Source organism: Hyperoodon ampullatus (assembly GCF_949752795.1).
Source record: "Hyperoodon ampullatus genome assembly, chromosome: 2".
Lineage (NCBI taxonomy): Eukaryota > Metazoa > Chordata > Mammalia > Artiodactyla > Ziphiidae > Hyperoodon > Hyperoodon ampullatus.
Window position 1 is genome coordinate 73163738 of NC_136915.1, and position 23017 is coordinate 73186754.

Genomic DNA, 23017 nt, shown 5'->3' on the forward strand with positions numbered 1-23017 from the left:
GTAAATGAATGGATGCATGATATTAATACATTTACTTAATTATACCCTTATAATGTCTTACAAACTTAATAATAAATTAATAAATTCCTTGTAGCTTGTTTATTGAACATGGTGGACACTACTAAATATGTGTGTGTGTGTCTCATTTCACTGTTGATCCATTTAACTTCACCATTTTATAGTTGAAGAAACTAAGGCTAACAAAAGTTAACGTGACAAAGGTCAAACTAGTTACAGCTCTCAAAGTCAAGCTTCAATCTCAGGTTTGTTTGACTCCAAAGCTTATAATTTCATTAGATGAAAATTAGAAGCCATGAGAAAGATAAGCAAAGGCAAGCGAAGTGTAAGAAGAAAATATCTGCTGGTTAGAGCAGCGTGATCTCTACCACTGGTCTGGAACAACACCATGATGACTCAGGCACACACAGTGAGTTAGTTCAAACTTCCATGCCAGTATTTCAGGAATAAGCTGGAAATAAAACACTGACCACTGGTGACGACAGTACCTCTATCTTATTTCTTACATTTATATTGAATGTTAGACTCATTTCATTCAGTTCACAATTTTTTTTCTTGTATTATCCAGAAACTTGCCTTTATTTTGTCCAATAGTAGACATAATGTTCAAATAACTTTAGATATCTTATTTCCAGATTGCAAAAACAGAAACTCTAGCTGTAATGCATCAGGAAAAATAATATTCTATGACTATTAACCATCATCTCTGAGTCTGGAAATACATCCTAGGAATTAGTCATTTGAAGCTGATAAATTCCAGACATCTTTCTATGCATGAGTTGTCAATAATTTTGTAGGAGAAAATATTCCTAAGAAGAATTGACTGATATAAATTCCTTTTAAAAAACAGTGACAGTCAAAATCAGATTGTCTTACCTACTAATATTTCATATTTAGATAGATATCCTATCTTGATAATGAACAGGATGACAAAAATTCTCTAGAACTTGGAGCCTTTAATCATCTTCTTAATAACATATTCTAAGTTATTCTGGAAAGTATTTAGGTGCTGACTGTTATTAATTTGCTTAGTTGATGACTGAAGCAGCATGGATCCTGCATGATAGAATTTTTATTTAATTACCACAAGGTTAGCTGAAGATGAATCACTCAACTTGAGGTGACTCCTCCTCAGATTGTTTGGGGGGTTCGTCATTCTCTTATTTACGTAAGAATCAATCAAGAACAGCTGATGTTGCATCTGCCTCTCATAGAATGTACTTTACAAAAAATAACAAAAACCGGAATCTGCTTACTAGATAAGATAGTGGCTGACCTCATGCAGCAATAAAAATTGATCCTGGTCATTCTGCCAAGTGTCACATATTTTGTAGGTCTTTCTGCTGAGTTGCAAAAAAAAAAAAAAGGGGGGGTTTATATTAAATTTTGCCTTTGAGCATTATTACTTTGAAAGTAATCCCAATATTTTGTTTATATTAGAAGGGTTCAGTGAGACATACTTAACTGAGAATAGAATCCAAAACAATAACTCTGGAAAAGAACCATTCCCTTTGATCAGAGTCTATTGTGTCAGCAGTTAGGCCAAGTCAATCACAAAGAAGAAAGAAAGAGAGAGGACACTAACTGTGAGAATAGACCTGCCCAGCTGATTGACTAGATAGCAATACAAAATTTGAAATGTTTTTTGTCATAAGGTAAATACTCAATTTTTATCTGAGCATTGGCAAAAACTAAGTGCAACAACCTGAAAATCCTACAGAATTGTCATCATAGAGAAATATAGAAAAACTAAATTACCTTTGCATAGAATTGAAAGCAATGACAACAGAAATTGTCTAATGACACTGTTTCATTCCATAGAGACCTTTCTCAAGAAGAATTTACAACTAAATTTCAGAACTGCATATGTGCTCAATAGTGAATCTTTTTCTTTTCTACAAGATCCATTAGATTTGTTTTAGTTGTTTATGTGAGTTATTTGATCTTTAGGAAAATGTTTTAAACTGTAAGAGTGAAACACTAGAGAACTTTTTTTTTTTCAAACCCTATTGATTTGAAGAATAAAACTGAAACAATAGAAAATACAATTTATTTAATTTGTGTTTTTTAAATTTATACTGCAAATTACTGTTAAGCCTCTTGTGCATGGCTCAATTTGACTTTTCTAATATTGCTAAGAAATAAAGCATTAGAGACCCCATGTTGGTAGGCATCTGTTAACTTTCATTCCTTAGCTATAGTGTTGTTGACCTGAGCAATTGGTCAACAAAGAGTTCAGTGAACTGATATTTCTCTATAATTAGTGTTCCTTCTTATTTCCCCATTCATATCTTGGCTTACCATCCATTTTCCATTTTGTTGGGGTTTTTTATTTGGCCTGTATAGATTTTGATTAACTTATATTTTGAAAATTTAATTAAAATGGGCTATCTCATTACATTATCCATCACTTTCTCTGCTTACTGATAGATTTCATGTCAAGTCAAATGTTTTCCTTCCTATATTAAATATTTTTCATTTGATCTTTTAAATTAAATATAAAATAATCTTCATTTGGCTAATTCTGTCCTTCTGGCTCATTTACTATCTCCTTCATTTTGAACTCTTTATATAGACTTAAAATTTTGTTTTAAAGTTAAATCCTATATACAGAATATAAATCAATTTTCCCACTTTTTATTTCATCTATTTTTAAGTGCCATCTGAAAACAAATTTGTTGTATTTCCTATTTTAAAAGTTCCTGTCTACATTTCAGTATGTTTATAAAAAAATATTTAAAGAGCATTTGCATCCCCTTCTTTTCATTTTATGGTTCAGTATATTATTTAGTCCTTAAAATATTTCTAAGAAAACATGTTTGTTATTGTTATATCATTATCCCAATTGATGTCTGTGTGACCACTGAGCATGTCAATCCAGTGTTCAGTCAACCACAGTAAAATGAAGCTGAAAAGGTCTCTATAATTTATACTCACAGTTGAAAGAATTATAACTGAACATTTGGAAAGATCTCTGGAAAGGAAAGAAGTAAAGAAATAATACGTTATTAAACATTTCAAATTCATTTTTATTCATTTGTGGAATATCATGTTTTCTCAAATTAATCACCTGCATTTATTTTCTTAAAGAACAGTGAAAGTGTTAAACTGGAAATCATTAAGTATCTTGTACAAATTTAACTATTTTGTCTAATTATGCAGTTTTCTTTAATCCTTTGGACACTGTACTTTATTAGATATATATCATTATATTTGATATATATCAATATAATATTTACATTATATATTGGGTTGGCCAAAAAGTGCCTTCAGTTTTTAAGTAAAAATAGACACATTTTTCATTTTCACCAAGAACTTTATTGAACAATGTATTCACCCTTTTGTTCCACTATCCTCTGTCATATTTCAGGCAACTTCATATTTCCATCTTCCCAAAACTTTTTATCTTTTTGAGCAAAGAACAGTTCCAGATGCCTTTTATAGTCTTCCAGGGAATTGAAATTTTTTCCATTAAGAGAATTTTGTAAAGACCAAAATAAATGGAAATCTGAAGGTGCAATGTCTGGTGAATATGGCAGATGAATCAGAGCTTCCCAGCTATGCTATAGCAGTTTTTGCCTGGTCATCAAAGAAACATGCGATCTTGCGTTACCCTGATGGAAGATTATGCGTTTTCTGTTGACTAATTCTGGACGCTTTTCTTCGAGTGCTGCTTTCAGTTGGTCTAATTGAGAGCAGCACTTGTTGGAATTAATCATTTGGTTTTCCAGAAGGAGCTCATAATAGAGGACTCCCTTCCAATCCCACCGTATACACAACATTGCCTTCTTCGGATGAAGACTGAACTTTGGTGTGATTGGTGGTGGTTCATTTCGCTTGCCCCACGACCTCTTCCATTCCACATTATTGTACGGTATCCACTTTTCATTGCCTGTCACAATTTGTTTTAAAAACAGAACGTTTTCATTACATTTAAGTAGAGAATCACTGTGGAAATACGGTCAAGAAGGTTTTTTTTCGCTTAACTTACATGGAACTCAAACATCAAAGCAATTAACATAACCAAGCTGGTGCAAATTATTTTCAACACTTGATTTGGATATTTTGAGTATGTCAGCTTTCTCCTGTGTGGTATAACATTAATTGTTCTCAATTAATGTCTCAATTTGATCGCTATCAACTTCAACTGGTCTACCTGACCATGGAGCATCGTCCAGCAAGAAATCTTTAGCACAAAACTTTGCAAACCACTTTTGATATGTTAGATCGGTCACAGCATATTCTCCATACACTGCACAAATCTTTTTTTTTCGTTTCAGTTGTGTTTTTACCTTTCTTGAAATAACAAAGCATCATATGCCGAAAATGTTGCTTTTTTCTTCCATCTTCAATATTAAAATGGCTACAGAAAAATTCACCAAATTTGATGTCTTTTTTAAAATGCACACTAATATGACAGCTGTCACAATACAATCTAAACAAATTGTTTTGAACGAAGTTAAAGACAACTGAGCACTACTAGAGTCATCTTACAGAAAAAACTGAACAAAACTTTTGGCCAACCCAATAAAACTGTATGTAGTTATTAAATATAATAGTTTATTGTAGTAGTTACACATTCAATTAAAACTGTAATGCTATTTTTAATATCTTGTAGGGTAAATTGCAAGAGCTGGACTTCATACGGAAAGTCCTGCCAACTACACTGTTCTTTGGAAGCAGCTTGGTATCTTGTAAGTCTTGGGAATATGAAAGGGCCTGTCTCTGCCAGTTAGCTTTGTAATCTTGAAAAAAAATATTTCTACTTTCTAGTCTCAGTTTCCCATGTTATGGAATGAAATTATTGGATTAAGTTACTTCAAATCTATTGATGCCTCTAAAACTTTGATAACGTTATAATTCTACCCCAGTTTTTACAGATTCCTTATGAAACAGAAATCTTTTGAGGGAATATTTAAAAACATGTATATTACAACATGCACAAGGCATTAATAGTATATGGGAGTATAATATAAGCAAATAATTTTATAAACTGTAGTATTTTAAATTAGTGTTTTATATTAGATTGATAAATATGTTTTTTTGGTTTTTTTTTACTCTGCAGTTTTCATGTGGCAATCCATGATTCTCTAAACTTTGAGAAGACTTTAAAGTTTATATTAGGGAACTATGATTAACTAAATAATGTTACCAAATTATTCTCTCTGTCTTTGCTCTGAAAACTCATGTTGGCTGCTCTCAATTAGAAATGAAGATAAAATTAATTGCCTGATTTTTAATAGGGATTTTCAAAAGCTTAGCAGATTTTTATTAGCTAATACAAACAATGTCTGGGTGAAACACTTTGCCGCTTCTTTTCTCCTTTCTCCTTCCCCCATCACTTTTCATAATCTGGACTTGGAAAAGTAAGTTGACAGGCGAACCCTGGAGCCAGAGGATTTGGTTATTTTTCTTTCAGAGTCCTTGTTCTTTTCAGCTTGGCTTATATTCTAATAATAAGGAAAAAGTCAGCATTTCACATCCCAAGAGCATGAACTTCCTGTCCTGCTTTGACTTAGGCAAAGAACATCTCCAGGTATATAAGATATATATACCATTTCTAGTGGTGTATAAGTATACCAACAATTTTTATCACATGGCCTGCATTGCAGCCCTTTCTTCAGTACCTTTCCATTATTAAGAACTGCACAGGTGTAAAAGAAACCTGCCAGTGCCTTGAAGTGAAATCTCAGAACATCACAGCATATCATGCTGAAAGAAATGTAAATAAAAACAGGTATTGAGGTCTGAAGAAATATAAGTTGAACACCACAAAGACTAGGAGAAGGATATTTAGTTCGATGCCCCAGCAGTCAGCTTTGGCATGGGAAAATGTTAAAGAAGGTTGTACACCTTTGGCTTTGAATGTTTCACCAATTGATTCCTCTGGCTGCCTTCCCAGAGTCTATGAGTATCCCAGTCCCCTAATAAAGGTTTCATTGCATTCTTTTGAACTAATTCCTGCCAATATCAAAGCAGCACAGCAGAAACAAAAACACTGCTGTGATGTTAGAAATCACAATTGTTAACTCTGAAAAGAAATCTTGGTATGTGGGTTAGAACAATATCCATGTGGTTCAAGTAGTAGATTGATGAATTCACTGGGAGGCGCTCTAACACATAAGTGGCTGGGAAAAATAGTTTTTTTCTGTGAACCTATTTAGAAAAGTAGAGGTGGATTTAAATATCATGATGCCATGTTCAATATTTTAAAGGATTTGCTTCTTGCAGGGGAATTTACAGAGGAATGGAAATGCAAAGATGTAAAAAAAAAAGTTAGCAATTTTTACTGTGTCCTCTAAATAGAGTTGAAATATATGAAACACATAAAGACAAAAATGTAAAAATTCTAACAAGACTGTGCTATTTCTTGAAAAATGTATGCAATCTCATTTTGAAGATTTGTAACATCTGGCAGTCAATACTCTTTTGTGATATCTCAGAAAATTACTGACATTAAACTTGATGTTTCTGGATTTGAAGTGACCTTAAAAAGCTATGAATAGCTTCTTAGAATACATTCTTTTTCTAGATTTGTCCCTCAGAGGCTAATTGTTGATGTTATTAATAGCTGCCTTTCCCATTTTTAAGACTTCCTTCAATCTACATTAGAGTATATGACTCAATTATCATATCGTGTTAATCTTTTACTGATAAATCTGCTATGCTCAAAATTCTTCAAATGCATTATATCTAGTGAAAGTTCTCATTTTATAGAAGTTACCAAATTCACAAATTCATTGCTGATTTCTTGTTCTGCTCTGGGTTAAGTCTGCCCTGGGTTAACTGCTCTGTGCCTCAGTTCCTCCACCTTTATATACTAAATCAGGTCACCAAAATAATGTTATAATGTGCCTGAAGTAGACAATTTGGTCCCAAATAAATCACAATAGTTTTACTTTTAGGGTAAATGTATGAACAGGTGGAGCTCGTTGTCTGCTCACCACTCTAAATACAACTGCCTTTCTTTAGAAAAATCTGTTTAACAAGACTTTGCAGCATTTAGTATATCTCTCTAATCCTATATTCCTTGGTAATGCTCTAATACCTGCTTGTCTTCTCCACACTAACCTGGAGCTCCTTAGTGAAAAGGGCCATGACTCTCTTTCATTCTCTCACTATGTACAGCCCCTAATACCATCCCTTGCACAATATGGACTCTCAATAAGTGCTTGTTAAATACATGAATGAATGAGTGAATGTATGCATGGATGCTTGGAATGACCCCGGTCAAACCTGCAAATAACAAACTTGTTTCAGTAGGCTGCCTCCTTCTCTTACTTTTTCACCTGGGTTTATATTAAGCTTCATTTCATAATAAAACGAGGGTGCGAATCATAACACTCAACCAGATTACAGTGATGCATCTATTTTAAAAATAAAGGAGAAACAAATAGGGAGGGAAAATCCTTATTGGTATGCATAGGGCTATTTGGAGAAGAAAATAACTTTGCTATTATTGCAAACTTATTAATGTTTGCAGTTGTCCTGATTATTCTAACGCAAATCAAATGGCATTTAATTTGGGAGAAATTGCTCTGGACGTGCAATCTAAAGAGGCGAGAAATGGAACAGACTTTATGCAGTGTTTGGGATGTGGTTAAATTATTTTAGGATGTTCAACAGCGTAGTGCAAATTCAAATCCTGTGGGCAAAGCTAAACAAGCAATGCTAGGCAGCTTAGCCACTTAATCTTTTGGTGTTCAGTCTGTTGGGTCTGAGCTGTGAAATGGCTCCTGTTGCTTTCATGTGGAAAATGAGAATGTTCTGTAATGGCTGATGTGGGAATAAAGAAGTAAATACAAGGAAACTCTTACAAGCTCTTAATATTAACTTCACTAAGCAAGTGTAACTAACTGCATTAAGTTATTGATTTATCAGGGCTTGACCAAATACTATTTCCCTTTGTCCTTTTTGGGGACAAGGACAAAAAGTACAAGGGAGTTAAATGAGGCAGTTGTTAACTGGGTTATTGATGAATGTACTGACTATCCTTCTAGCTGTCTTAGGAGAATGTCCAAGGGACCATTTATAATGGCAGGAAAACTGACTAAGGCTTATTGATCCTCATCATCTAATAATTAAACTATCAATAAACACATATTTCTACAGAATTTTGTATAGTTTGTCTACTTAATTAATTAAACACTCTAGGACCATCTGGGCTGAAACTTCAAATTTCATGCAGGTGCCCCATTACATTTTATTTTTTCTTTTAAAATATTACTAAGTTACTTTAACCCTAGTTTGTAATGATGGGGGGAAAAAAGCATAGCCTGTTTAACATGGTTAAATGAAACAAACTATTAACTGGTAAATAAACAGTAGATTGGTGTTTGGGGATGAAGTTTAACGTGATATATTTAGGTCATGCAAACCACACTTCAATTTCAGTCACATTTGGGTGGGTTCCAGACCCTATTAAAACTGACAATGAAGGCAACTTTTTTTTTTACTTAGAGCTGTGAGGGGTATTCTAGGGGTTTTCTCTACCACTAACTGCCAGACTCAGAGGAGTTGTAGTGTCCTCTCTCTCGAGTTGGTGATTAGACTTTTGGACCATTTTATAGGATGCAGAGGGGGTTTCTCTCTGTTTCTAAGGCTTTTAAACACAAATCCCAGTTGTGAGCTTCAACACACTTGAATTCTGATTAACTTTTCAGTCCCTAATTACCCAGGAATCAGGTTATAAACAGGCACTGTTAACAACAACAAAACCAGAAAGTAGTATATATGGTTTCCTGTCTAGAGAATAAGCTGTCCTTCAGTATATACTCACTGCAAACATAAATTATTTGGTGCACCAGAAACAATCAACACTGCCTCCCCCTCCTCCAAAAGAAAAAAAAAAAAAAAAAAAACAAGCAAAAATCCAAAACGAAATCAAACAAAAAAGTACAAATAAAACAAGTTCATCTCCCTAACCCTACACTCCTCATAAAACTTAGACATATTTAGGCAGAAAGAAGCAAGTCTTCTTCACCATAAGATATTAAAGTAAACCTGAAGACTACTCATAATGCACATATGTAAAACAAGTCTTTGAATGGTGCTGCTTAAATTATTCCATTCCTAGTATAATCCCTTAAAGAAAATAGATATTTTTATCATATCATTGCCTTTTCTATTAATCATACTAAAAACTTCCCTAGATGAATTTTCTTGATGATAGGGACTGTGTCTTATAATTTTACATATCCTTCACAGAATATAGTAGAAAGAAAGTAGTAGAATTACTATTGTAATAGTAATTAGCTACCTGATATAAAATAGTAATTAGCTACCTGATATAAAATAAATAGTAATTAGCTACCTGATATAAAATAAACATACGTTTGAGTATTATTTTTCCACAACTCTAATTATCCTCTAAAAGATCAGAAAGTAAAATGTTAGGTTTTGAGATCGTATTTTATAAGTTATAATCAGGGATAAAATTTTCCCTCCCAGAGGGAGTTTATAAAAGATCACCAGAAAGACTACTTTTTTTCTATTTTGTTATTATGGAATATTTATATTTTCCTCTCAAAGTATACTTATTCACTCCCATAAAAAAATTCTCTTTTGTTGGCCTAGATATTACAGCTGCACCTTACTTTTACCTATCTGTTCCCTCTGCCTATGCTGGTCAGTGCAGCGTTTCCCAGGCTTTAACCCACTAAACACATGTCCTATGAATATAGGTTGCAAAGTTCTAATGGGTTATAAGAAATTGAATGATACAATTTTGAAGGAATATTATATATAAGGATTGAATAATTATCTAGTTAATAAATTTAAAGAATAATTAATATTTAAAAATGATATTCTTATGAGACAATCATCTCCAGCTGTTTACCTGATAAGGCATTCCTCATTTTCTCAATAGCAACAATGAATAAAGTGAATTTATTCTCTTTCTCTATCACTTCTTTCTTAGTATCATACAAATATACTGTTATACCTTGCAACTTAAAAAAAATGAACAAAATTTTCACCCCACTCACCTTTCAAATTATTACACATTTCTTTTCTTTCTTTATTTTTCTCTTTCTTTGTTTCTCTCTCTCTCTTTCTTTCTGTCACCCTTCTTCTTCCTTCCCTCCCTCCCTCCTTTCTTTCTTTCTTTCATTCCTTCATTCTTTCTTTCAACTTCCTAGGGTAATATCCATCATGGCTGCTCCAATGCCTCTTCCCCCCTTCTCTCTTGATTTCACTCCATTCAGACTTTGGCCTCCACCACTGCAACAAAACTGCTCATGTCAAGGTGTATATGTGTATACTACATATTTTAAATTGAGAGTATCCATATAAAATTTCAAAATTTAGTTGAATTTTCCCTATTACATTCTTCAAATGATTATTTGAACTATATAAGAAAATTCTTGGCTTTCATATATTGATTTTGGTCCTAGTTAATTCAGTATGTTCTCTAATTAGTTCTAAATAATATATCTGCTGTTTCTTCTAGTATAGAGTCTTCCCTAGTATCCACGGGGGATTGATTTCAGGACACCCAGAGATACCAAAATCTATGGATGCTCAAAGTGTCTTATACAAAATGGCATAATGCAGTCGGACCTGGGTATTTGCCGATTCAGAAACTGCCCCACCCAGAGGACAAAATGTTTGCCATTTTATCTAAAAATAGTAATGATTTTTATCTTTATTGCTAACATCATAAGTCTTGTTTTTGTTACCAAACTTATTACATTTGCAAAACATTAAGACATTTGGTCTTGCTCTCTCCTCACCGGGTCTCTGGGTCTGTCTGGTGGTCAGGCTGTCTTTGTTGACCCTCTGTGACTGGCAGGGACCTGGCAAGCCTGGCGTAAGGTGTGGACGAGAATGTGGTGGGGTAGCTGCCCTCTGACATCTTCTGCACTGCCCTCTGACCCCCACCAAGCATGGGAAGTAAAGATCAAACCAAAAGGGAGGGAGGCTCAGAGGCAGGAGCTGGCCGAAAGAAGTGAAACGCATGAACCAGGGACGAGAGGCTTTGGTGCTCCAGCCAGGTGTCAGGCCTGAGCCTCTGAGGTGCGAGAGCCAAGGTCAGGACATTGGTCCACCAGAGAATTCCCAGCCCCTAGTAATATCAATCGGCGAGATCTTTCAAAGAGATCTGCATCTCAATGCTAAGACTCAGCTCCAGTCAACTACCAGCAAGCTCCAGTGCTGGACACCCAATGCCAAACAACAAGCAAGACAGGAACACAACCCCACAAATTAGCAGAGAGGCTGCCTAAAATCATACTAAGTTCACATACACCCCAAAACTCACCAACGGATGCTGTCCTCCCCACGAGAAAGACAAGATACAGCCTCATCCACAGAACACAGGCTCCAGTCCCCTCCACCAGGGAGGCTATACAATCCAGTGAACCAACTTTACCTGCTGGGAGCACACACCAAAAACAATGGTAACTACAAACCTGAGGCCTGAGAAAAGGAGACCCCAAAAACAGTAAGTTAAGCAAAATTAGAAGACAGAGAAATATGCAGCAGATGAAGGAGCAAGGTAAAAACCCACCAGACCAAACAAATGAAGAGGAAATAGGCAGTCTACCTGAAAAGAATTCAGAATAATGATAGTAAGGATGATCCAAAATCTTGGAAAAATAATCGAGAAAATACAAGAAACAATTAACAAAGATCTAGAAGAACTAAAAAAGAAACAAACAATGATGAACAACACAATAAATGAAATTAAAAATTTTCTAGAAGGAATTAATAGCAGAATAACAGAGGCAGAAAAACGGATAGGTGACCTGGAAGATAAAATAGTGGAAATAACTACCACAAAGCAGAATAAAGAGAAAATAATGAAAAGAATTGAGGACAGTTTCAGAGACCTCTGGGACCACATTAAATGCACCAATGTACGAATTATAGGGGAGTCAGAAGAAGAAGAGAAAAAGAAAGGGACTGAGAAAACATTTGAAGAGATTATATTTGAAAACTTCCCTAATATGGGGAAGGAAATATTTAACTAAGTCTAGGAAGTGCAGAGTCCCATACAGAATAAATCCAAGGAGAAACACGCCAAGACACATATTACTCAAACTATCAAAAAATTAAATACAAAGAAAAAATATTGAAAGCAGCAAGGGAAAAGCAACAAATAACACACAAGGGAATCCCCATAAGGTTAACAGTTGGTCTTTCAGAAGAAACTCTGCCAGCCAGAAGGGTATGGCAAGACATATTTAAAGTGATGAAAGGGAAAAACCTACAAAAAAGATTACTCTACCAAACAAGGATTTCATTCAGATTTGATGGAGAAATTAAAATCTTTACAGACAAACAAAGGCTAAGAGAATGCAGTACCACCAAACCAGCTTTACAACAAATGTTAAAGGAACTTCTCCAGGCAGGAAACACAAGAGAAGGAAAAGACCTACAATAACAAATCCAAAACAATTAAGAAAATGGTAATAGGGACATACATAATGATAATTACCTTCAATGTAAATGGATTAAATGCTTCAACCAAATGACATAGACTGGCTCAATGGATACAAAAACAAGACCTGTACATATGCTGTCTACAAGAGACACATTTCAGACCTAGGAAAATATACAGAATGAAAGTGAGGGGATGGAAAAAGATATTCCATGCAAATGGAAAACAAAAGAAAGCTGGAGAAGCAATTGTCATATCAGACAAAATGGACTTTAAAATAAAGACAAGAGACAAAGAAGGACACTACATAATGATAAAGGGATTGATACAAGAAGAAGATATAACAATTGTAAATATTTATGCACCCAACATAGGAACACCTCAATACATAAGGCAAATGCTAACAGCCATAAAAGGGGAAACTGACAGTAACACACCCATAGTAGGGGACTTTAACACCCCACTTTCACCAATAGACAGATCATCCAAAATGAAAATAAATAAGGAAACACAAGCTTTAAAGGACACATTAGACAAGACGGACTTACTTGATATTTATAGGACATTAAATCCAAAAACAACACAATACACTTTCTTCTCAACTACTCATGGAACATTCTCCAGGATAGATCATATCATCAGTTACAAATCAAGCCTTGGTAAATTTAAGAAAATTGAAATCATATCAAGTATCTTTTCTGACCACGACACTATGAGACTAGATATCAAATAGAGGAAAAAACAACAACAACAAAAAAAACCCAAAAAACAGTGGAAGCTAAACAATACACTACTAAATAACCAAGATATGACAGAAGAAATCAAAGAGGAAATCAAAAAATACCTATAAAAAATAACAATGAAAACACAATGACCCAAAACCTATGGCACACAGCAAAAGCAGTTCTAAGAGGGAAGTTTACTGCAATAAAATACTACCTCAAGAAACAAGAAACATCTCACATAAACAACCTAACCTTACACCTAAAGCAATTAGAGAAAGAAGAACAAAAATACCCCAAAGTTAGCAGAAGGAAAGAAATCATAAGGATCAGATCAGAAATAAATTAAAAAGAAATAAAGGAAATGAGAACAAGGATCAATAAAACTAAAAGCTGGTTCTTTGAGAAGATAAACAAAATTGATAAACCATCAGCCAGATTCATCAAGAAAAAAAGGGAGAAGACTCAAATCAATATAATTAGAAATGAAAACGAAGAAGTATCAACTGATGCTGCAGAAATACAAAGGATCATGCGAGACTACTACAAGCAACTATATGCCAATAAAATGGACAACCTGGAAGAAATAGACAAATTCTTAGAAAAGCACAACCTCCCAAGACTGAACCAGGAAAAAAAGAAAATATAAACCAACCAATCACAAGCAATGAAATTGAAACTGTGATTAAAAATTTTCCAACAAACAAAAGCTCAGGACCAAATGGCTTCACAGGTGAATTCTATCAAACATTTAGAAAATAGCTAACACCTATACTTCTCAAACTATTCCAACATATAGCAGAGGGAGGAACAGTCCCAGACTCATTCTATGAGGCCTCTTTCACCCTGATCCAGACAATGATGTAACGAAAAAAAAAAGAAAACTACAGGCCAATATCACTGATGAACATAGGTGCAAAAATTCTCAATGAAATACCAGCAAATAGAATCCAAGAGCATATTAAAATGATTATACACCATGATCAAGTGGGATATTTCCCAGGGAATGCAAGGATTCTTCAATATATGCAAATCAATCAATGTGATACACCATATTAACAAATTGAAAGATGAAACCATATGATCATCTCAATAGATGCAGAAAAAACTTTTGATAAAATTCAATGCCCATTGATGATGAAAACCCTCTGGAAAGTTGGCATAGAGGGAACTTACCTCAACATAATAAAATCCATATATGACAAACTAACAGCCAACATCGTTCTCAGTGGTGAAAAACTAAAAACATTTCCACCAAGATCAGGAACAAGACAAGGTTGCCCACTCTCACCACTATTATTCAACATAGTTTTGGAAGTTTTAGCTGCCACATTGAGAGAAGAAAAAGAAATATAAGGAATCCAAATCGGAAAAGAAGAAGTAAAACTGTCACTGTCTGCAGATGACATGATACTATACATAGAGAATCCTAAAGATGCTACTAGAAAACTCCTAGAACAAATCAATGAACTTGGTAAAGTAGCAGGATACAAAATTAATGTACATAAATCTCTGGCATTCCTATACACTAATGATGTAAAATATGAAAGAGAAATTAATGTAACACTACCATTTACCATTTCAACTAAAAGAATAAAATGCATAGGAATAAATCTACCTAAGGAGACAAAAGACCTGTATGCAGAAAATTATAAGAAACTGATGAAAGAAATTAAAGATGATACAAAGAGATGGAGAGATATACCATGTTCTTGGATTGGAAGAATCACTATTGTGAACATGACTATAATACCCAAGACAATCTACAGATTCAATGCAATCCCTATAAAACTACCAATGACATTTTTCACAGAACTAGAAGAAAAAATTTCACAATTTCTATGGAAACACAAAAGACTCCGAATAGTAAAAGCAATCTTGAGAAAGAAAAACGGAGCTGGAGGAATCAGGATTTCTGGCTTCAGACTATACTACAAAGGTACAGTAATCAAGGCATTATGGTACTGGCACAAAAACAGAAATATAGATTAATGGAACAGGATAGAAAGCCCAGAGATAAACCCACACACCTATGGTCAACTTATTTTTGATAAAGGAAGCAAGAATATACAATGGAGAAAAGCCAGCCTCTTCAATATGTGGTGCTGGGAAAACTGGACAGCTACATGCAAAGAATGAAATGAGAACACTCCCTAACACCATACACACAAATAAACTCAAAATGCATTAAAGACCTAAATGTAAGTCCAGACACTATAAAACTCTTAGAGGAAAACATAGGCAGAACACACTATGACATAAATAAAGCAAGATCCTTTGTGACCCACCTCCTAGAGAAATGGAAATAAAAACAAAAATAAACAAATGAAACCTAATGAAACTTAAAAGCATTTGCACAGCGAAGGAAACCTTAAACAAGATGAAAGGACAACCCTCAGAATGGGAGAAAATATTTGCAAACAAAGAAACTGACAAAGCATTAATCTCCAAAATATACAAGCAGCACATGCAGCTTAATATCAAAAAAAACCAAACAACTGAATCCAAAAAATGGACAAAAGACGTAAATAAACACATATATATACAGATTGCCAAAAAACACATGAAAGGATGCTCAACAACACTAACCATTACAGAAATGCATATCAAATCTACAATGAGGTATCACCTCACATTGGTCAGAATGGCTATCATCAAATAGTCTACAAACAGTAAATGCTGGAGAGGGTGTGGAGAAAAAGGAAGCCTCCTGCACTGTTGGTGGGAATGTAAATTGATACAGCCAGTTGAGAGAACTGTATGGAGGTTCCTTAATAAACTAAAAATAGAACTACCATATGACTCAGCAATCCCACTATTGGGCATATACCCTGAGAAAACCATAATTCAAAAAGAGTCATGTACCACAATGTTCATTGCAGCACTATTTACAATAGCAGGACATGGAAGCAACCTAAGTGTCCATAAACAGATGAATGGATAAAGAAGATGTGGCACATATATATAATGGAATATTACTCAGCCATAAAAGGAAACGAAATTGAGTTATTTGTAGTGAGGTGGATGGACCTAGAGTCTGTCATACACAGTAAAGTAAGTGAGAAAGTGAAAAACAAATATCATATACTAACATTTATGTATATGGAATCTAAAAAAAAAAAAAAGGTTCTGAAGAACCTAGGGTCCAGACAGGAATAAAGACGCAGATGTAGAGAATGGACTTGAGGGCATGGGTAGAGAGAAGTGTAAGCTGGGACAAAGTGAGAGAGTGGCATGGACATATATACACTACCCAATGTAAAATTGATAGCTAGTGGGAAGCAGCCACAAAGCACAGGGAGATCAGCTCTGTGCTTTGTGACCACCTGGAGTGGTGGGTAGGGAGGGTGGGAGGGAGATGCAAGAGGGAGTGTATATGAGGATATATGTATATGTATAGCTGATTCACTTTGTTGTTCAGCAGAAACTAACACACCATTGTAAAGCAATTATACTCCAATAATGATGTATGAAACAAAAATACCTTTGGTCTTATTGTTGATTTTAATAGAATTACTGTAGTATGTTAGTGGTCTGGGGGAGTACAACTAGGGCTTCCCAAGGTGGGGGTGAAGTAAACCTGGGAGGGAGAAAGGAGGCGTATAAGCACTCAGAATTTCATCCTATAACCATATAAAACAATTCTCTTGGCTCTACCTTTATATACTTCTAAATTCTATTTCTTCATGTGTGAGTGCTCTTACTTTGTTTTTCAATGCTGTAAATTTGGCCATGACCTGCCATGAGAAACTATTAAAATGCTGGTATTCTATTTAATCTATTTATGTAATGTATTATGTTAATGTATTTCCTAAAAACTAAATGAGCTTTTCTTTCTTGGTATTGTCCTGACAAGTTTATGGTATTTATTGTTTAATTTAGAATCCAAATATTTTAAAAGATTTTGGCAACTAAAGTATTCTTAAGATTGCTAAGATTTTTCTTATTTTGGTTAAAGTTTACTTTGGCAAGGATCAGCAATAGAGTTTTGCTTGCTTCTGAAATGATTTTGTAGTCTTTCATCTTATTTGATGTCCTGGAATAGATATCAGTATATTGGAAATACATATTTCTTAGAACACTGAAACTGTCTGAGCCAGGAATACTTTTGCAGATATTTCTTTGATATAGAAGCTGAACACATTATCAAAGAAATTGATATTAGCAATTTGCTTTTCTGGAATAAACATCTTCTTCCCTAGAACATTAAACAGCTTATTGAAATATTCAAATTTTTAACATACATTTTCATAACCAAAATATACGATGTAAAAACTAGCTTCATCTATGTTGCTCTATTTTCTCATTTATAATTTACTGGCTTGTGTTTTATCTTTTTAAGTTAAGTAGTCTGTTTTCATCTTTATTATTTATTCTCTCTTGTTTTTTCTTGCAATTTTGTTGTTGCTATTGTTTCTTATGTCTTAATAGACTTTTAAATATCGATTTTAATTGCATTGTTTAATAAGTAAGATATTAAACAGAGTGTTTTGCCTCTGAATACGGATTTGAGATCATCCCATACCTTTAATTATCAAGGTAGTTTATTCTCAATATTTTCTATATAGTTTGTAATTATATTTTATTTTTTAATCTAAATGCTACTAGAAAAGTTTTTAACCTTATTTTATTTATTTACATATATGTTCTATTTCTCCTTTCATTGAATGGCAGTAATAAAATATATTCTGCACCTTTTCACCTTGTAAAATTTTCCTTCTTGTCTAGTCTATGGCCAATTATTATAAAAGGATCATGGGCCCTTGTAATGAAGGTATAATTTCTTAAAGGTGAAAAATTGATCAATTATAGTGTTCATCAAAGCACTTTTCTATCTAAAATTCTGTTTTTTCTAACAATAATCAATATCCCTGATTACTTACTTTTTGCCTAATATCATCCATATCTTGTCTGCTGCCATGTTAATTATAAAACTGCTGATTATCATTTATAAATAAGGGCAGTACATGGATTTGAGCCTAGATGTTGGAAGAATCTATATCCAAATAGATAATGTATTAGAGATGTTGCCTATGCCTTTATAATTCAAATAATAGAGGGCATAGATACCAAAAAAATCAGAAATCAAAATTACCTGTAATTATCTATATTTTGTCTACAGCATCTATGTTCAGAGTGTAGAAATAAAATACCAGGTGCCATTTAATGTGAAAGGCAACATCTTGTAGTTTTAGAAATTCCTATAACAACTCAACTTTGAAAAAGATTCCTACATGAGACCCTGCAAACAAAAAGTGAAATAAAACAGAGTTTATTAATGAGGCATATCTTCATCCTTTTAACAAGTCAATTCAGTTTCATAGAAATGATGGAAAGTTGACAGGCTCGAGAAAGAGTTTTTTTTTGTTGTTGTTGTTTTACTTTAAGTCCTCTCATTTATGAAATAGATCTCATTAATTAAATAGAGCAGTAACAACAAGAACAAAACAGTAAATGAAAAATAAAGTTCTTCCTTTTTTTTTTAAGTTGTCTTGAGGCAATCAGCTATTTTCAGTGACTGGTTTTGTAGTAACAGCTACTACTTATACCAATGATGAGACAGTGAAAACCCAAATTTAGAACATTCACACTGAAGTTCAGTGATGAGACAGTACCTGTCCAACATAAATTTCATATCAATGAACCCAGACAGGGGTTGGCTTTTTTTAGTTTTTATGCTATAGAACAATGGTGAAACTGTTATAAAAAGCTAATGCTGCTACTTCTGAGGTAGCTGTGTTGTAGTTAAAAAAAAAAAAGCTTTAGAACTAGAAGGAATTTTGAGATTTAGTCTGACACTACTAACAGTTTGACATTGAGAAAATCATTTAACCTTTATGTTCTTTTTATGTTATTTGTAAAATGAGAAACTTTTAGAAAGAGAAAATAAAATTTAATGAGAACCTCTTTTTCTGGACACAATATCAGGAGCTCTTCATACATTGCCCCGTGTAATCTACACAATGATCCAAGGGTTATGTGTGATTATTCTCAATTTATAGATTTAGAAGTTAATATTTCTAGAAGTTAAGAGCCAAGCTTAAGGTCAAAGAGCTACTAAGAATTTAGGTCCAAAATGTAGTTTGACTCTAAAACCAAGCTCTTTTCTCTGTGTTTATTATCATGATTTCTGCAACTAAAGCTTTGTATGGGGTTCAAAATGCACTAATCTTTCTTCAAATATATTCTCTGAGAGGATGGTATATAAAGTAGAGAGTTGAAAATCTCCAAGGAAAAATACTAAGTAAATCTAAAATACTGGTAATATTATTACTTCATAACATTTATGTATGATGGAAATTATAGTAATAGGAGTCAAAGTAAAAGATTATTGACTGTAAATTGTTTGGACCTGTTAAACTTCTGGTCTGTAAGATATTTCCTGAACTATGGGGTTCTAACTAGCTTGTAACATTTTATTACAACTACGTATAGTTTCCACTAAGACTTGGAATTTAAATGCTATAGTGTTTGGCCGGGGGGGGGGGGGGAACCTTCAAGATGGCAGAACAGTAAGACGTAGAGATCACCTTCCTCTCCACAAATACATCAGAAATACATCTACATGTAGAACAGCTCCTACAGAACACCTACTGAACACTGGCAGAAGGCCTCAGACCTCCAAAAAGGCAAGAAACTCCCCACGTACCTGGGTAAGGCAAAAGAAAAAAGAAAAAACAGAGACAAAAGAATAGGGACGGGACCTGGCCCTCTGGGAGGGAGCTGGGAAGGACTAAAAGTTTTGACACACTAGTAAACCCCTTCACAGGCAGAGACGGGTGGTGGCGGGAGAGGAAGCTTCAGAGCCACAGAGGAGAGCGCAGCAATAGGGGTGCAGAGGGCAAAACAGAGAGATTACTGCACAGAGGACCATTGACAACCAGAACTCACCAGCCTGAGAGGCTTGTCTGCTCCTCCATGTCAGGGAGCTGAGGCTCGGGCTTTGGAGACCAGATCCGAGGGAGAGGACTGGGGTTGGCTGTGTGAATACAGACTGTCGGGGGCTACTACATCACAGCTAGACACTAAGGAGGCCGGGAAAGAGTCTGGACTTGTCTAAGAGGTAAGAGAGAATTGTTTTGGGGTGCATGAGGAGAGGGGATACAGAGAACCGCCTAAACAAACTTCAGAGAAGGGTGCAGACTGTGGCTATCAGCGTGGACACCAGAGACGGGAATGAGATGCTAAGGCAGATGCTGCAGCCACCAAGAAACCTGTGTACAATTACAGGTCACTAACCACAACTTCCCTCCCAGGAGCCTGTGCAGCCCCCCACTACCAGGGTTCTGTGATCCAGGGACAACTTCCCTGGGAGAACACATGACACCTTAGGCTGGTGTAACGTCATACATGCCTCTGCCACCACAGGCTTGCCTTGCATTCCATGCCCCTCCCTCCCTCCTGCCTCAGTGAGCCAGAGCTCCCTAATTAGCTGTTTCTTTAACCCCATCCTGTATGAGCAGGAACAGACGCCCTCAGGTAACCTACACGCAGAGACAGGACCAAATCCAAAGCTGAAACACAGGAGCTGTGCAAACAAAGAAGAAAAAGGGAAACCTCTCCCAGCAGCCTCAGGAGCAGTGGATTAAATCTCCACAATCAACTTGATATACCCTGCATCTCTGGAATACCTGAATAGCCAATAAATCATCCCAAATTGAGCAGATGGACCTTGGGAGCAAAGGTAGCTCCCAAAGTAGCTTTCCTTTTACCATTTGTCCTAGGGTACTGTCTCCATGGTTTTTTTTTGTTTGTTTTTGTTTTTAGTATAGTTTTAGAACTTCTTATCATTGGTGGATTTGTTTTTGGGTTTGGTTTCTCTCTTCTTTCTTTTTTAAATTACATTTTCATTTTTTAAAAATTAATAATTATATTTTACTTTAATTAGTTGTTATTTTATTTTGTTATTATTAATTTTTTCTTTCTTTTCTTCTCCTTTTTATTCTGAGCCATGCAGATGCCAAGATCTTGATGCTCTGGCAAGGTGTCAGGCCTGTGCCTATGAGGTAGGACAGACGAGTACAGACATTGGTCCACAAGAGACCTCCCAGCTCCACGTAATATCAAAGGGTAAAAATCTCCCAGAGATCTCCATCTCAATGCCAAGACCCAGCTCCACTCAATGACCAGCAAGCTACAGTGCTGGACACCCTATGACAACTAGCAAGACAGGAACACAACTCAACCCACTATCTGAAAGGTTGCCTAAAATCATAATAGGGTCACAGACACCCCAAAACACACCACCGGATGTGGACCTGCCCACCAGAAAGACAAGATCAAGTCTCATCCACCAGAACACAGGTACTAGTCCTCTCCACCAGGAAGCCTACATAACCCACTGAATGAAACTTAGCACTGGGGGCAGACACCAAAAACAATGGGAACAACGAACCTGAAGCCTGTGAAAAGGAGACCAGAAACACAGTAAGTTAAGCAAAATGAGAAGACAGAGAAACATACAGCAGATGAAGGTGCAAGGTAAAAACACACCAAACCAAACAAATGAAGAGGAAATAGGCAGTCTACCTGAAAAATAATTCAGAGTAATGATACTAAAGGTGATCCAAAATCTTGGAAATAGAATGGAAAAAATACAAGAAACGTTTAACAAGGACCTAGAAGAACTAAAGAGCAAAAAAAAAAAAAAAAAAAAAGATGAACAGCACAATAAGTGAAATTTAAAATTCTCTAGAAGGAATCAATAGTGGAATAACTGAGGCAGAAGAATGGATAAGTGACCTGGAAGACAAAATAGTGGAAATAACTACTGCAGAGCAAAATAAAGAATAAAGAATGAAAAGAATTGAGGACAGTCTCAGAGATCTCTGGGACAACATTAAATGCAACAACATTCGAATTATTGGGGTCCCAGAAGAAGAAAAGAAAAAGAAAGGGATGAAGAAAATATTTGAAGAGATTATACATGAAAAATTCCCTAATATGGGAAAGGAAATAATCAAGTATAGGAAATGCAGAGAGTCCCATACTGGATAAATCCAAGGAAAACACGACAAGACACATATTAATCAAACTATCAAATATTACATACAAAGAAAGTATATGAAAAGCAGCATGGGATAAAAACAACAAATAAGATACAAGGGCATCCCCATAAGGTTAACAGCTGATCTTTCAGCAGAAACTGTGCAAGCCAGAAGGGAGTGACAGGACATATTTAAAGTGATGAAAGGGAAAAGCCTACAACAAAGATTCTTCTACCCAGCAAAGATCTCATTCAGATTTGATGGAGGAATTAAAACCTTTACAGACAAACAGAAGCTAAGAGAATCCAGCACCACCAAACCAGCTTTACAACAAATGTTAAAGGAACTTCTCTAGGCAGGAAACACAATAGAAAGAAAACACCTACAATAACAACCCCAAAACAATTAAGAAAATGGTAATAGGAACATACATATCGATAATTACCTAAATATAAATGGATTAAATGCTCCAACCAAAAGACATAGACTGGCTGAATGGATACAAATCCAACACGCATACATATGCTGTCTACAAGAGACCCACTTCAGACCTAGGGACACAGAGAGAATGAAAGTGAGGAGATGGAAAAAGTTATTCCATGCAAATGGAGAACAAAAGAAAGCTGGAGTAGCAATTCTCATATCAGACAAAATGGACTTTAAAATAAAGACTATTACAAGAGACAAAGAAGGACACTAAATAATGATCAAGGGATCAATCCATGAAGAAGATATAGCAATTTTAAATATATATGCACCAAACATTGGAGCACCTCAATACATAAGGCAAATATTAAGAGCCATAAAAGGGGAAATCGACAGTAACACAATCATAGTAGGGGACTTTAACACCCCACTTTCACCAAAGGAGAGATCATCCAAAATGAAAATAAATAAGGAATCACAAG